Source organism: Triturus cristatus, chromosome 1_1, assembly GCF_964204655.1.
Source record: "Triturus cristatus chromosome 1_1, aTriCri1.1, whole genome shotgun sequence".
NCBI lineage: Eukaryota > Metazoa > Chordata > Amphibia > Caudata > Salamandridae > Triturus > Triturus cristatus.
Window position 1 is genome coordinate 49,847,679 of NC_140579.1, and position 14,829 is coordinate 49,862,507.

The window sequence follows — 14,829 nt, forward strand, 5'->3', positions numbered from 1 at the left end:
ATGACATTTGTCTGGTGAAACAACGTTCAGAACAAGTTCGGAGGCAGAGGTAGCGTCCATGTCATATAGTGAGAGCCCCGGCTAGGGAGCAAGATGTGGCCGCACAGGCCTCGCTGGTTCAAGATTTATGGGACCTTGCAGAGGCAGCATATTAAGGTTTTGACTCATTGGCATCAGGAGATGTGTTATTGTCCCAACAAGGCCATACAGTCTTTCTAATGACAGAGGATGGCATTGCCTGAGCTCTTTTTGCCCTTTGCAGTGAGGTTCTGTATGATGGCCTGGTCTTGTCTTGTTGTTGTTGAGCAGAGCAGCAAATGGTCCGGTTTTTGTGCCATTTCAAAATCCATATTGATGTGGCAGTGAAACAGTGATACAGCTGGAGATAATTCTAGCTACCCCCATATGCTAATACACAATTGCAACTGTAATAAGTTTGTGTTCAAGGCAAGTGAGCTGTAGATCACATGCTGTGCATAGCCTGGCATCTAGTGTTGGGTCCGGATGTTTGCACTTTGTTTTTGTTTGAAGAAGTCTTTTCCAGTCACGAGGTAAGTGACTCCTCCTTTCGGTGATAGTGCGCATGGGCATCAACTCCATTGTTGAACTGTTTTTTTCCGCCATCGGGTTTGGATGTGAATTGCTGCGCTCCGGTTTGGCACCGTTTCTCGGGTTCCCTTCGACGCGCAGTCCACTACCCTCGACTGTATTGTTTCTCGATCACGTTTCCTATTCTCTGCTTATCGTTTCGAACCAAGAATCTTTGATCCGACAACTCGTGGAGGGCCGTTGGGCTACCCGCGCTGGGCTCGCTAGCAGGTCTCGTGCCAAGTTTCCGCACACCAACCTGCACGAAGTGTGCAATCTCTGCTTGTCCCCGGATCATGCCGAGAAGGACTACAATGCGTGCTGATCGTTTCGATCGAAGAAGATGCTCCGTGACCGTCGGGCTCGACGTAACGAAATGCAACAAGGCGGCTCCGTACCGAACATCTTCGGAGAAGATTCCAACCAAGAACACGCTCAAAGAGCCGAAGAAGAACAACATGTATTGGTGTCCGAAGCCGACTCCGACATGGAAGAGAGAAGTGGAGTACAATACACAGGGTCGACGTACCATGAGTACAGAAACCCCCTTAACCCAACAACCAAAACCTTAAAAGGCTCAGGTCCTTCCTTTGCCTACGGGCCAGGGTCGGCACCAAGAAAAAGCCTTTCGGCTCGTGATCGAGTCAGCCTCTTAGCGGCACCGAACCAAAATCCTCGGCACCGAAAATCAAGCATGTCTAGCCTCCATCTTTGTCCAAGCCTATATCTTCGGTGCCGAAGAGTTTGGAGCCGAAACTCTCGACGCCGAAAACTACAACTAAAGAGAAAAAGACTTTTGGTCCGATGTTCCAACTCCGGATCCGAAACAAAAAGAACTGGTTATCAACCCAGATACTGGACATATTCATGTCAAGTTACCTGAAAAAAGGAAATTGGCACATCAGGATGAGCATCATATACCTCTAAAGTAAAGGAATATGGCTACAAACCCATCACCACCTGATATTCCACCTTCTTCACCTACTAATCCTCACCTACTTATTACCCCCACTAATTCACCACCACCACCACCACTATCACCTGACCCACAGGATGAGGGTGTTGGGGAGGGGGAGGGGATGACAACAGGCACACACGATGTTGATCCATGGAAGGATTATAATACTGATCGACATACAGATACTTACCCTGATTTGTATCCATCAAGGCCATCACCTCCTGATGATAATATAGGTAATATTGAGCTTCTTAATAGGGCTGCTCACTATCATGGGGTGGAATTACATAAAGAAACTTTAGAGGAGGACTTCTTATTCGAGACATTAAGCTCCACTCAGAAAACAACACACACTTTACCAATGCTTAAGGGGATGCTTAAGCATGCAGATGCCCCTACTGACCCTGCTTACATCAAAGGTCAACTGCCCTTAGACTCTTTGGTGGTCTCTGTTGCTCGTAAAAGAGCAAATTCTCAAACAGGTAAAGCTCCTCCTCCTGATAAATAGTCCATGTTAATTGATGCCTCTGGTAAAAGGGTAGCTTCTCAGGCAGCTAATCACTGGTGCATTGCTCAGGCTTTGCAAGCCAGATATGATGGCGCTCATTATGATGAGTTGGAAAAACTTATCCAATATCTACCTGATGAGCATAAAGCTAAGGCAAATGATCTCATACAAGAAGGAAAACTCATTACCAATACCTCCATCAAATGTGCATTAGACAGGGGCGTAACACAGGCCCCCGCATCCCCTGCAGTGGTGGGGGGGGGCCAGCTGCAGGGGGCCCCCCTCAGAACAGAACTACGGTCTGAGGCCTCCGGATAAAACGCGAAGTGGGGGCCCCTCTGTGTACATTGCAGGGTGCCCCTTAAACTTTCGTTACGCCACTGGCATTAGATGCAGCAGACACAGCAGCACGTGCAGAAAACACAAGTGTGTTGCTACGCAGACACGCATGGTTAAGAATATCAGGTTTCAGACCTGAGGTACAGGCCTCCATTCTTAATCAACCTTTTGACAAGGAACACCTATTTGGCCCAGCAGTTGACATGTCGCTGGAAAAAATGAAAAAAGATACTGAGGTCGCAAAGTCCATGGGGGCTTTACAATTACCTGCTAGTAGAGGTTTCTTTTGCCGCTCCTTTTAAGGGGGTGGTTCCAAAACTGTTACCACAGAAAATCCCTCCTCCTCTTACAAGGGCAACAATCAATCGCCCTCATCAAGAGGATATTTTAGAGGAGGTTTTAGAGGAAACAATGGTAGGGGAAGAGGCAGAGGCAACTCCACACGCACTTCCCCCGCTAATAACACAGTGGCTTGCTTCCACTAACCTCTGATCATTCCACTCCTGTTGGGGGACGTCTCTCTCAATTTCTCTCTGTCTGTAACACCATCACCTCAGACAAATGGGATCTACAAATTATTCAATAAGTTTACTGCCTGGAACTTACAGACACTCCCCCCAAACATTCTTCCAAGATCATATGCAATGTCACAGAACCATCTCACCCTTCTAAAAAAGAGGTTCAATCTCTGTTAGAAAAAGGAGCAATAGAGCCAGTCCCATTAAAACATCAGGGAACAGGAGTATACACCCTATACTTCTTAATTCCCAATAAGAACGGATCTCTCAGGCCTATACTGGAACTCGGAGAACTCAATCTATAGATTCAATCAGACCACTTTTACTTGATCACTCTACGAGTACTTTCACTACTTCAACAAGGTGACTTCCGGTCCACTCTGGACTTAAAGCATGCCTATTTTCATATCCCAATACATCCTGCTCATCGCAAATACCTAAGGTTCGTAGTAGCAGGACAGCATTATTAGTTCAAGGTGCCCCCATTCGGAGTAACAACCGCACCCAGAGTTTTCACCAAGTGCTTTGCAGTAGTCGCAGCTCACCTTCGAAGACAGCACATTCACATCTTCCCATATCTGGACGACTGGCTCATAAAAGCCAGCTTGTAAAACAGCTGTCTGTCACACTCGCAAAAGAGTGCAGTTGCTCCACGAGCTTGGATTCACAGTAAACCTGTCTAAGTCTCATCTACAGCCATTCAGCACACAGGGGTATCTGGGAGCCACAATAGATACACAAAAGGCTTTGGCCTACACCAATCTGGCCAGAATACGCAACATGCAAAAACTGCTCTGCCAGTTTCAGCCTCATCACTCATTGCCAGCTCGAGTGTTCATGCAGTTACTAGGGATGATGGCGTCTTGCATACTAATAGTCCCTTACGCAAGACTTCACATGCGTCCCCTTCAAGAGTGCTTAGCACGTCAGTGAAACCAGTCTCAGGGTCGGTTATCGGATCTAGTGTTGGTGGACGGCCGCACCCATCGCTCTCTGCAGTGGTGCAATACACAAAACCTTTCAAAAGGGCGGCCCTTTATCGACCCAGTTCCACAGATAGTGCTAACAGCAGACGCATCGCTCACTGGTTGGGGAGCTCATCTCCAAACACATACAATTCAGGGCATGTGGAGCCTGCAGCAAAAGCAACTCTCCATAAACCATCTAGAGCTGCTAGCAAGTTTTCTAGCTCTCAAAGCGTTTCAAGTTCATCTAGTAGGCAAAGCTGTCCTGGTCCATACAGACGACATGACAGCAATGTACTATATGCACAACTAGCACGGACCATCTGGAGATGGGCCATACGTCACAAAATGTTTCTCCTGGCAGATCACCTTCCAGGAGTAAAAAATCAGGTTGCAGATCTGCTCAGTCGTCAAAGACAACAGATTCACGAATGGGAACTCCACCCTCAAGTTCTCCTCCCATTCTTTCAGATGTGGGGCTTTCCAGACATAGATCTGTTCGCCGCAAACCTAAACGCAAAATGCCCAAACTTCGCATCCAGACATTCTCACCCATTGTCCAAGGGCAATGCACTGTGGATGAATTGGTCTGGGATGTTTGCCTACGCTTTTCTGCCTCTCCCACTCATTCCATTACTGGTTCAGAGGCTCAGACAGGCGTCCTTGACATTAATCCTAGTTCCTCCCACATGGGCTCGGCAAACCTGGTTCAAAACCCTGTTGGAGTTCTCAGTAGTTCCTCACTAAAAACGACACCTCACTCCCAATATGCTCACTCAGAGCCATGGAGAAATAAGACATCCAGATCCCAGCAATCTAAACGTTATGATCTGGCACCTGAAATTTTAGAGATTGGCTACCTTAATCTTCCACCAGACTGTATTTTTTTTTTTTTTTTTTTTTTTAAAAACCTTTATTTCGATAGATGCACAATACACAGCGTCTGCCTACAACCCCCTCGGGGCCGGCCGCTATGACATTGGAGAACATAGAACAATAATGTCAGGATAAGAAAAGGTTTAATTTTATGGTTTTGTCGAGTACAACGTAGTGTACTTCGAAAAGAGTCGAAGCTAATCACTGACCAGGAGAGACATCACCGTTCACGGAGCACCCAGAAGGAAGCGTTATATAGGAAGGCATTGGTAAGGAGACAGGTGGCCACCATCCAGGGACGAAGAGCATACACTATACCACAGAATGATAAAACACAATAAGCTCCTTACTAACACTGAACCCCGACCCCGAAGAAACAAAGAAACATAAAAGAAAAGGAAACCAAAGAGGAAGGGAGAAAGAAAGAGAGAGAGGGCCATAGAGACGAAGAAGACATAAAACACATCCCATCCCCCCACCCTGCATACCAGCGGAAGGCCATGGCCCACCCCCCCCCAATAGGCATGCCTGTCGCCCCAAATGAACCCCAAGTAGGAAAGAGAGTCCGGAGAGTGGGAAATAACCTCCCAGTCTCCGACTCCCAGAGAAGGCAGGAGGAGGAAATGTTACATACTCCCGGTCACCACAGCCCATTAAGCATCCCCCACCCTGAAAATCATCAGCACAACTGAAGAAGCAAGCAAAGCGGCAGGTGGGGAGACTCCATTTCAGATGTGCGAGCAAAGCAGATAATTAGCAGCCTCATCCTAGTCCCCGCCCGCCAATACGTACAGCAAACTAAAGAAAATCGCCCAGCCCCGGCCCGATCCTGAGCGGCCCCACAGATCCACCCCCGCGGTAAACAGTAGCAATTTACACACATGCGGCACAACCGATACATAAGCAAATATTCTAGTCCGGGTCATGCCAGGCGGTCAAGCAGGATCATCAAGGGAGGCAACATCAACCCTGGCCTGAACGCGGAGACCCCACCAAACATGGCCGCCGCTGGGAGTGTACCTCAGGCAGAACAAAGGAGCAAGATGGCCGCTCACGGCAAAGAAGACGCAGAGGGAGAAGAAGCGAGAGTTCCCAGTCATAGACCATCACCACATCGATAGTGACAAACACAGTTTTCCCCACCGAACGGCACACACTCCGGCGATGTTGAGGCAGACACGGCAACACCCGCAGAGGCAGAGTCTCAGCTTGTAAAGTGGAAGGGAGCTTTGTATCTGCAACTTGATCATTAGACAAACCCTCGACACTGTAACCAGGGAGAGGACGATCCATAGTATCCCCCTGTCGCCAATTTGTATCCGCCTCGAAGGGAATGAGAGGCATTGGGGGGGTCAGACAACCGCAGTAGTTCCCTGGATGGCATAGCAGCATCGATCTTCCACTCCAGTTCTCGAGTGCGTTGGCACCATGTCGCCCGCAAGTCCCCCAGGGCTAGAAGGATATCACCATAGGTCAGGTCTGCTCCCTGCTGCAGCATGCCGACTGTATGTAAAGGCGCCACCGGGACACCCTCCAGCTCGACAGCAGGCAGTGAAGCCTGCGTCAGGGACATGGCGGCCTCCGCCTCTCCGGCGAAGCAGACCGGCACCGACACCATTTCCGCCGCCAGCCCACCTCGGGGGGGTGAGGGCGACTCCATAGGACGGAGGAACAATAGTGAGGGCAAGAGGAGTTGCTGCTCGCTATACGGGGCTCACACGATGGGAGAGCCCTCGGCTGTGTTGCAATGCGGGTGGTGGGCGCTCTCAAACGGTCACCGCTCTGACCGCTGGTAGGAGGACAAAGGAAGGTTCGCCAGCCCAGACCCGATCGTACAGGAATTCTCTCCGTCGCGAAGAAGGCTCCGCCAGGCCGTCCACTCCACGTCCGGTCACATTTCCCCCGGCGCCGGTCCAGCCCCAGGTCGTCTCACCGTACGTGATAAGCGGTGTCCGGCGGTGGTGGTCGGGCCAGAATGCGTGGGCAAAGTCCAAAGTCGGCAAACTCTATGAATCCTCGACCAAAAAAGCCGGCGGGAACATCGGAGGAATGCGGAAAGTATCAGCGCATTCGTGGTTACATTTGCTCGCGCCGTAGGCAGGATTAAAGATCAGGATGTCATGTAAACAGCAGACGGGCTGCGGAGCCGGGAGCTCAGACGTCCTGTCCGTCCGCCATCTTGGCTCCTCCCCCCCACCAGACTGTATTAATATTATCAAAGAGGCTAGACGTCCTACCACAAGAGCATGGTATGCAACAAAGTGGAAGCGATTTGTGATATACTTCAATAACAATCAAATAGATCCATCTTCAGTTCAAAACATAATTTGCTATTTACTACATCTGCAGCGTTCCAATTTAGCGTACTCTTCTTCCATATGCTTACATCTTGCTGCAATAGCTGCATACCTACAGAACAGACAACATCTGTCTCTTTTTAGAGTGCCCGTCATCAAAGCATTTATGGAGGGAGTTAAAAGAATCATTCCTCCAAGACTTCCACCTGTTCCAGTGTGGAATCTCAACATTGTCCTCACCAGGCTAATGGGTCCACCCTTTCAACCATTGCATAAATGTGAGGTACAGTTCCTTACTTGGAAGGTAGCTTTCCTCATAGCTATCACATCTCTGAGGAGAGTGGGTGAGCTTCAGGCACTAACCATAGAAGAACCAATCATACAAATACATCAAAACAAAGTGGTTCTGCGGACCAACCGTACATTTCTACCAAGTCATGTCTGCCTTTCATATCAACAAATTTGCTGAGTTGCCTGTGTTCTTACCTCAACCAGATTCTGTGGCAGAAAGTGCTTTACACACTTTAGATGTGAAAAGAGCTATTCTTTACTACATAGAAAGGACAAAACCTTTTCGGAAAACAAAACAACTATTGCAAGGTGGATAGTCAAATGCATTCAGATATGCTATGCAAAAGCAAAAATAATTGTAACAATTCTCCCTAGAGCACACTCCACTTGCAAACTAGGGGCTTTTATGGCATTTCTAGGAAACATACCCATAGATGATATCTGCAAAGCTGCAACATGGTCTAAACCTCACACATTCACAAAACAATATTGTGTAGATGTGTTAGCAAGTCAGCAAGCTAGTGTGGGCCGAACAGTTTTATGTACACTATTTCAGACCACTGCATCAGCTACAGGTTAGCCACCGCTTTGGGAGATAACTGTTGTTTAGTCTATGCACAGCATGTGATCTACAGCTCACTTGCCTCGAACCGAAAATGCTACTTACCCAGTATGCATCTGTTCTTGCCATGTAGAGCTGTAGAGTCACATGCCCCCACCCGCCTCCCTGGGTACCTATACCTGTTTCAGTTACATCTTACTTAGATACATACATACATGGACATCTCTTACTACTCTTACTAACTCTATTATCACCCTCTGCGGCAAACAATCTAACAATGGAGTCGAAGCCCATGCGCACCATCACCGAAAGTGCAAACATCCGGACCCAACACTAGATGGCGGGCTATGCTCAGCATGTGACTCTACAGCTCTACATGCCAAGAACAGATGCATACTGGGTAAGTAGCATTTTCCTTTCTTTGTTTAAATTTCTGTTGATTACTGTTGCTTGGGTTGCCAGTACATGTTTTCTCTGTTGACTGGGCCGTTATGACCATTGTATGGATTGATTATCATCTCCGACATCATGATATATAGCACAACTTGGGGATACTGTGAAGTATCTATGTACGGGTGCCCACAAGATACACTCTCCTACCTTTTTTCAACATGTTCTGTCCGTACTCTACCTTTCAACCAGAGAGGCGGGGGGCCATGAATGGCTCCCCCATTTTAGGAAACGACTCACTTTTGCACCATGATCCAGCAATACACATTTCTTACCTGGAACGTCAGGGGGATGGGCACACCTGCCAACCACTGTCACTTACATTCCTTTCTTAGACGTAGAATCATACAAATAGCCTGTCTGCAAGAAACCCACATGATACTATCCAAATTATGGAAACTGGAAAACAAATGGTGAGGCCTGATTTGGAGTACTACGTTCTCTGCATTCTCTTGGGGTTCATCGGTTTTGATAGCACACGGGTGCCTTACACAATACAGTGCAAAACAGTGGATGTCAAGGGTAGGTTTAACAAAGTTAAGGGTTTCCTGGATGGCACTCCATTAATAATTGCCTGTATATATGAGTATGGGACACATGCAATTCCTAGATAATATGGCACCACATGAAACTAGGACGCTAGGTGTTTCTTCCTTATGGGGAGGGGATTACAATCTGGCACGCCTGCTTGATATACGTTACAGGGCGAGATGGCTTTAGGTGTGTCTCGTACAATCTTATGTGTCTCGGAATCTCATATGTCTCTGCATCATAAGCATGCCAGAAGACCATTTGATGGCCTGGTAGGTAGAGATACATAAAGTGTTCCCGGTTTATTATTAGACCCTGTGTAATACTGCTGTGCTGCATTCCTTTCACCATATTGTTAACTATGTGGAAGCTTGGTTGGTGTTTGGTCTTAGAGAGGCTTACTAGTCTATATTCTACTCTTGAGCTGTTTTGAAGAAGATAAAGGATGACTGTCATGGATTGTCGAAGTTTTTGATTTGAAAAACTGCAGTCGGTTTTCACAATTTTGAGTTGTGGCATGTATAATATTGTTTAAAGGCTTCCCTATTTACCAGTTCCTTATAAATGCCGAAGATTACCTTTGTTTTCTTTAATGAAATTGGTTCGCCAACCTTTTTCATTTTCCAAACGACCTTTTGATAATGCTTTCTAATCATTGATAGATTGTTTTGTTGTGATTCACACCATCAACAGTCATGTTTACAGTATTTTTTTTTAACCTCTTCAGTGCCCATGACGAGATAGTCTCGTCATGGAGCACGGTTGCGCTGTGCCCATGACGAGACTATCTCGTCATGAACCCCACCCACTAATGTAACGCCCGGCACAGGAGGGGAAAAGGGCGTGGCACAGAAGGGGTTAATAGTGCCTTTATTAGTGCCAGGTCATGGTTGCATTATTTATTTGTTGCTTTGAACACGTTTGTGTTACACCAATTCTTATTCATTGGGGGTAGCTTGTTAAGGCTAAAGGTTATCTTTCATTAAATCAACTCGATCATCATCTCAGTCATTGTTAGTGGCAGCTATGAGACCAGCCCTTTCGTACAATAGTTCAAACTCAACTCGTCTCTGAATTCTTTATTAGCAGCTTGTGTTTGAAGAGATTGTCACATTTGGATTTGTGAATGGGTAGATGGCAGTATATCTTCCAGCTTGACCTCAAATTGCCGGATCTAGGAGTCCAGCAATAAGGATTGCTTGCAGCTAGTTCTTGTCCTGGTGCATCCTTTTTGAGCTTTCCTTTTTGCATACCCCACTAAATATGAGGTTGACTTGCTCGAAGCATAAAATATAGGGCCTTAGCCAAAAGGTGTTATATTTTTTTTTTGTAAGTAGGATTGCTTTTTTGGACTGCTTTATCCTGGTGCTTTTGTCCCAATTACCTTGTTACGATCGGTCTAATAGTATCACTATGTCCATGCATGTGTGGTATCTGTTTTAATTTTCTATAATATTATTTATTATTTTCCTTATTTTGTTTTAATTCATTTATTTTCAGCCCGGTTATTTATTTGTTTAAGACCTTCGGTCAGTAGGTTTGACTACTACGTAGTTACGTTGTCTTTCCTCCGTCTCCATGCTGGGGAGCAGTGCCTTATTAAATGCTGCTTCCGACATGCCTACACCTTTATGCACAGCGATTGAGACGAAGGCAGGCCAGGACTTCTGGGTGGGTGTGTTTTACGGATTGTTCAATGATTTGGTAACTTGGAATTCATGTGTTCTGAGTCAAGTCAAACATGTCGTTTATTTAGACCATTTAGTGTTTAAACCCATTAAACATTACCCTTTACAATAACTCTAAAAATATGTTCAATTCATCATAACTTCCAGTACAATTATCCAATTTCCATGAGCTTTTTCCCTCGTTTACTCGGTATTAAAACTGTTATACATACACACTTCTATAAAATGACATAGAATTTTTTAAAACAGTAACAAATTTCTATTATACAATATTCTTAAAACAATATAAGACACAAGGCTTTTTCTGACAAGGAAACTATCCTAACTTCCATCATATCTCTCAGCCATTCGTTGCCCTTTCCATGAAACTCCTTTTTGCGGCCTCCATGAACTCTGCGATGGCTGCTGAAATTTCAAGATTTGTCATATCAGCGAGAAGTTTGATTGCTTGTGCGCATGAAACGGTCGCATATTTAAAAAAGAAATGGGCGTAAAAACTGTCCGCAGGGCTAGCACTTTTGGGCAGTCCACTAAAATATGTAAATTATTGCACTTTATGCCCAGTCTACATGTACATTTACCATCAGGTTGCCTTCTTTCTGCTTTTACTTTCCTGTTAATCATACCAAATTAACACCAACTCTCAATCTTAAAACATGTGCTCTAAGCCATTGATTGGGTAATATATCCAAATAGGGGAACCAAATTTCTTTCTCCCATCTTGCTATCATAAATTTCACTGACTCTTCTTTCTCAGATACTCCATGTCTTCCATCTTAGACAATTCTGTCCCTAGAGTTCTGAGTTCGCTTTTTGTTACGTTACGGTCAATTCTCACATTTAAGTTTTCACAAACTAGATACAATTTCTTCCTGACCTCTTTTGCCCATTTTAGTTCACTAAACTGGGCTTGTACCCAATCTTTTCCAAAATCTTACTAAGGGCTCTTGTGCCTGTACTCCCAGCTCCAGTCTAATTGCCTGGACCATAGATGAGCCTGGTAGAGACATTGGGGATTTTATACATTTCCCTTCCTCTACATTCCAGCTGCTTTTGCCACTTAAGCCAATTACTTCAGAGCCGTATTGTAGTTGTGGTGGTATCATAGCATTATAGGCCTTTAACACTGGTCTGTGAGACATGTACCCGTAGATACGATTTAATTTTTTCAGCCCATAGACAGATGTCCGAGCTTTTACTTTTTGGGCCTCCAAATGCATACGCCACTTGAAGGATTTGTCAAACCAGACCCATAGGTATTTGTACTCATTCACAATTTCCAATTTAGATGTGCCCAGGTACCAATTGAGCCTCTGATCTCTCTTCCCAAAGCATAGAATCTTAGTCTTTTCCATATTTACGGTTAAATGCTTTGCACCACAATATTTGCTAAATGCATCTAACTTCCGCTGCAGACTCAGCTCTGTCTGGTCCAGAATTACTAGGTCATCAGCATAAAGTAGACAGGATACTTGTTTTCCGTTCATTTTTGGGCTTGCACTTCTGTCTACTTCCAAAAACCTTGGCAGATCTGCCGAAAAAAAAAAAAAGAGTAAGGGAGCCAAAACACAGCCCTGTCTTAGGGCATTGTTGATTGCAATTCTCTGTGTCAAGGATCCCACCTTATCCTTAATTACTTGGGCCCAGTTCTGAGTGTGTAACTGCTAGATTACCACCAGGCGCCCTTCTGGGATGTCATATTTTTCAAGGTCTCCCAAAGACAACTCCTGTCGACCAAGTCGAGCGCGGTGCGGAAGTCTACAAAGCAATAGTACAACTTCTCTCTTTGCTCCATATACTTTTTGCGCCACTACCCATAGAGCAAAACAGTGGTCGATCATTGAGTGTCCTTCCTTAAATCCTCCTTGTTCCACCGGCACAATCGACCGTTGGACCACCCAATCCTTCAAGCTACCAGGACTATCCTTGAAAAGACCTTCTCACCAATATCTAACAAGTTAATCAATCTATAGTTCTTTGGGGCTTTCTTGTCTCCCTTCTTGTGTATTGGTCTAATTATAGACCCCCTCCAGTTACCAGACTCTGTGAGATAAAAATTCTGCCCACCAATTTAAAACTGGGACTTTATTATAACTGCAGGGAGGTTTTCAGGGCCTGCTGCCCGGGATAATGTTAACTTTCTTATAGTATTCTTTACGGTATCTACAGTAAAGAGATTTTTAAATTCATCAACCTCCCCACCGCAGTGTGTTTGTTTACTTACTGTCCCATACAATTCGCCTAAGTACTCTTCCCATGCTGCTTCCTCCACTACACAGCTCAAGGTCCCAGGTGTCTGTCCAGTGGCTTCCTGTATTAGTCTCCAGAACTGGCGTATATTTTTTGTTTCTATTGTTTCCAGTAGTCTCTCCCAGCTTTTCTCTTTATAAATCCTCTTCTGGTTCCTAACTAACACTTTATATTCCTGTTTCAGTTTAATTACTTGTTCTTAATCTTCTTTCTTCTCTTATTAACCTTTTCATATTCACACATTCTATATTGATCCACCCAGAATGTCTACCATAGGTTATTGGTTTTTCACTATGACACTTTTTCTTGTTTTTTAGCTCAACTCTGAAGCATTGGACTACATGTTATATTGTTTCTTCAAACCAAGAAACATTTTGCCCCCTTGCAGTTTCCGTGTTTAGAGTCTGTTGGAAGTTAGTCAATTTTTCAACATAGGCTTCTGTTAGTCTCGTCGTCAGGCTTTTTGGGTACATCAATTGTTGTGAAAGTACTATTTCACGGTGACTCATAGACTCCCTGAATATTCTAAGGTGCAAGGGCTTATAGTCGCTGCCTTCTCTTTGGGATACCTGGAAGCCTTTTACTTTTGAAAAATTCCATGCTTGAATAAACATGTAATCAATGGGGCAATGCTGCATGCCTATCTTAAAGGTTTGTTTTGCAGGGCGATCAGTTTTCATCCTGCCATTTAGACTAAACAAGTCCTTCGACCCCAAGTACTTCCCTAATGTTAAATCTTGTCTAGTTGATGTGCATTTGGGAAAGACTGCTGGCTCTATGTTGTATGCACCCAGTATTTATTTAAATCAAGGATCTAATTTCTTTGGATTCAATTTATGGTTAAAATCGCCCATCACAATGATCAAATCATTACCATGCTTTTCGCACAATGCATCCACATCTTCCTTGAAGTGTTCCAACTCTACCCCATACTCAACCTGGAAACCCCATTGCATATATACATTTACTAGTACCAGGTTTTCATACTTCCTGTCTGTAACCAATAGTGAAACCCTGCAGGCGAGGAGCCACTTACATTTTACATTGAGTGGCATCACCTTTTTTGCAATCCTAGTTAAAATTAGGGTCATAATCAAGTAGGTTTTCACAGATTTTGATCACCTAAGAGCCCTCGTGCTATGATTGACTGACGCATGCACTGTTGGTGGACCATATCTCGGTGTCTTCTTTCTTGTTTCCTTAATGCATGACACTGTGAGCACACTGATTTGCCTTTTTCCACCACCCGGTGTGTTTTTAAGATTCAATTGGATTTTTCTCTTTTTTTGCTGATCAGCACACTATCATATTAGAAAGCTTGACACTGATATTTTGGTCTTGTGCTATGCTGATATCATTGAATTTGATTCTTTGACTTTTATACCCCTATATACATTTGTTTCAGAATTTTCTGTTGGATGCTCTGATAATTATACTGTCTGTCCTGATGATTACCATACCAATTTAGTTTGGTCGAAACGCCGTGAACGCCTACCTTTGGCACATATTGAAGAGGAAGCATTGATTGCTACTTCTGGTTTTGTTCGATCAGTCTTTGTTAATTTATTTGCCTCTGCCATTGTTTTTCTGTTTACACTGACAATTGTGTTTTTTATAAGGTTTGTTGTGTAAGTGTGTGAGCACAATTGGTCTATTATTGAATTGTCTTTTTACATTATTGTCTTAGTAAAAGCAGCACATATTGCTTAAGTCTGTAGGTGTATCATTTTATAATTTAGCAAAAATAATTCTATGTGATATAGTTTTCATGATTTGTTAGTATAATTCTTTCATTTGTATTGTTTTCAATATTAGTTAGATTTATGATTTGTGCAATTTTATGCTTGAACCTTTGTTAGTATTATAGTCTTTAATTTGCCCCAGGTTCGGGTAATAGGGTTGCCCCTGTTTGATCAATTATTACTTTGTGAAGTAGTATTGGTCAAAAATATTTTGCTGATAGAAGGAATTACTTTTTGCATCAATCCTTATACCTTGTCTATTGCTA

General features: G+C 44.4%; 1 protein-coding gene across 3 annotated transcripts in view; it reads left to right on the top strand.

The window, feature by feature from the left end:
* The window catches only part of LOC146869338 (solute carrier family 12 member 6-like), an 836,907-nt gene that overhangs the window by 309,893 nt on the left and 512,185 nt on the right, over positions 1–14,829 (top strand). The gene's annotated exons all lie outside the window — the stretch shown is intronic.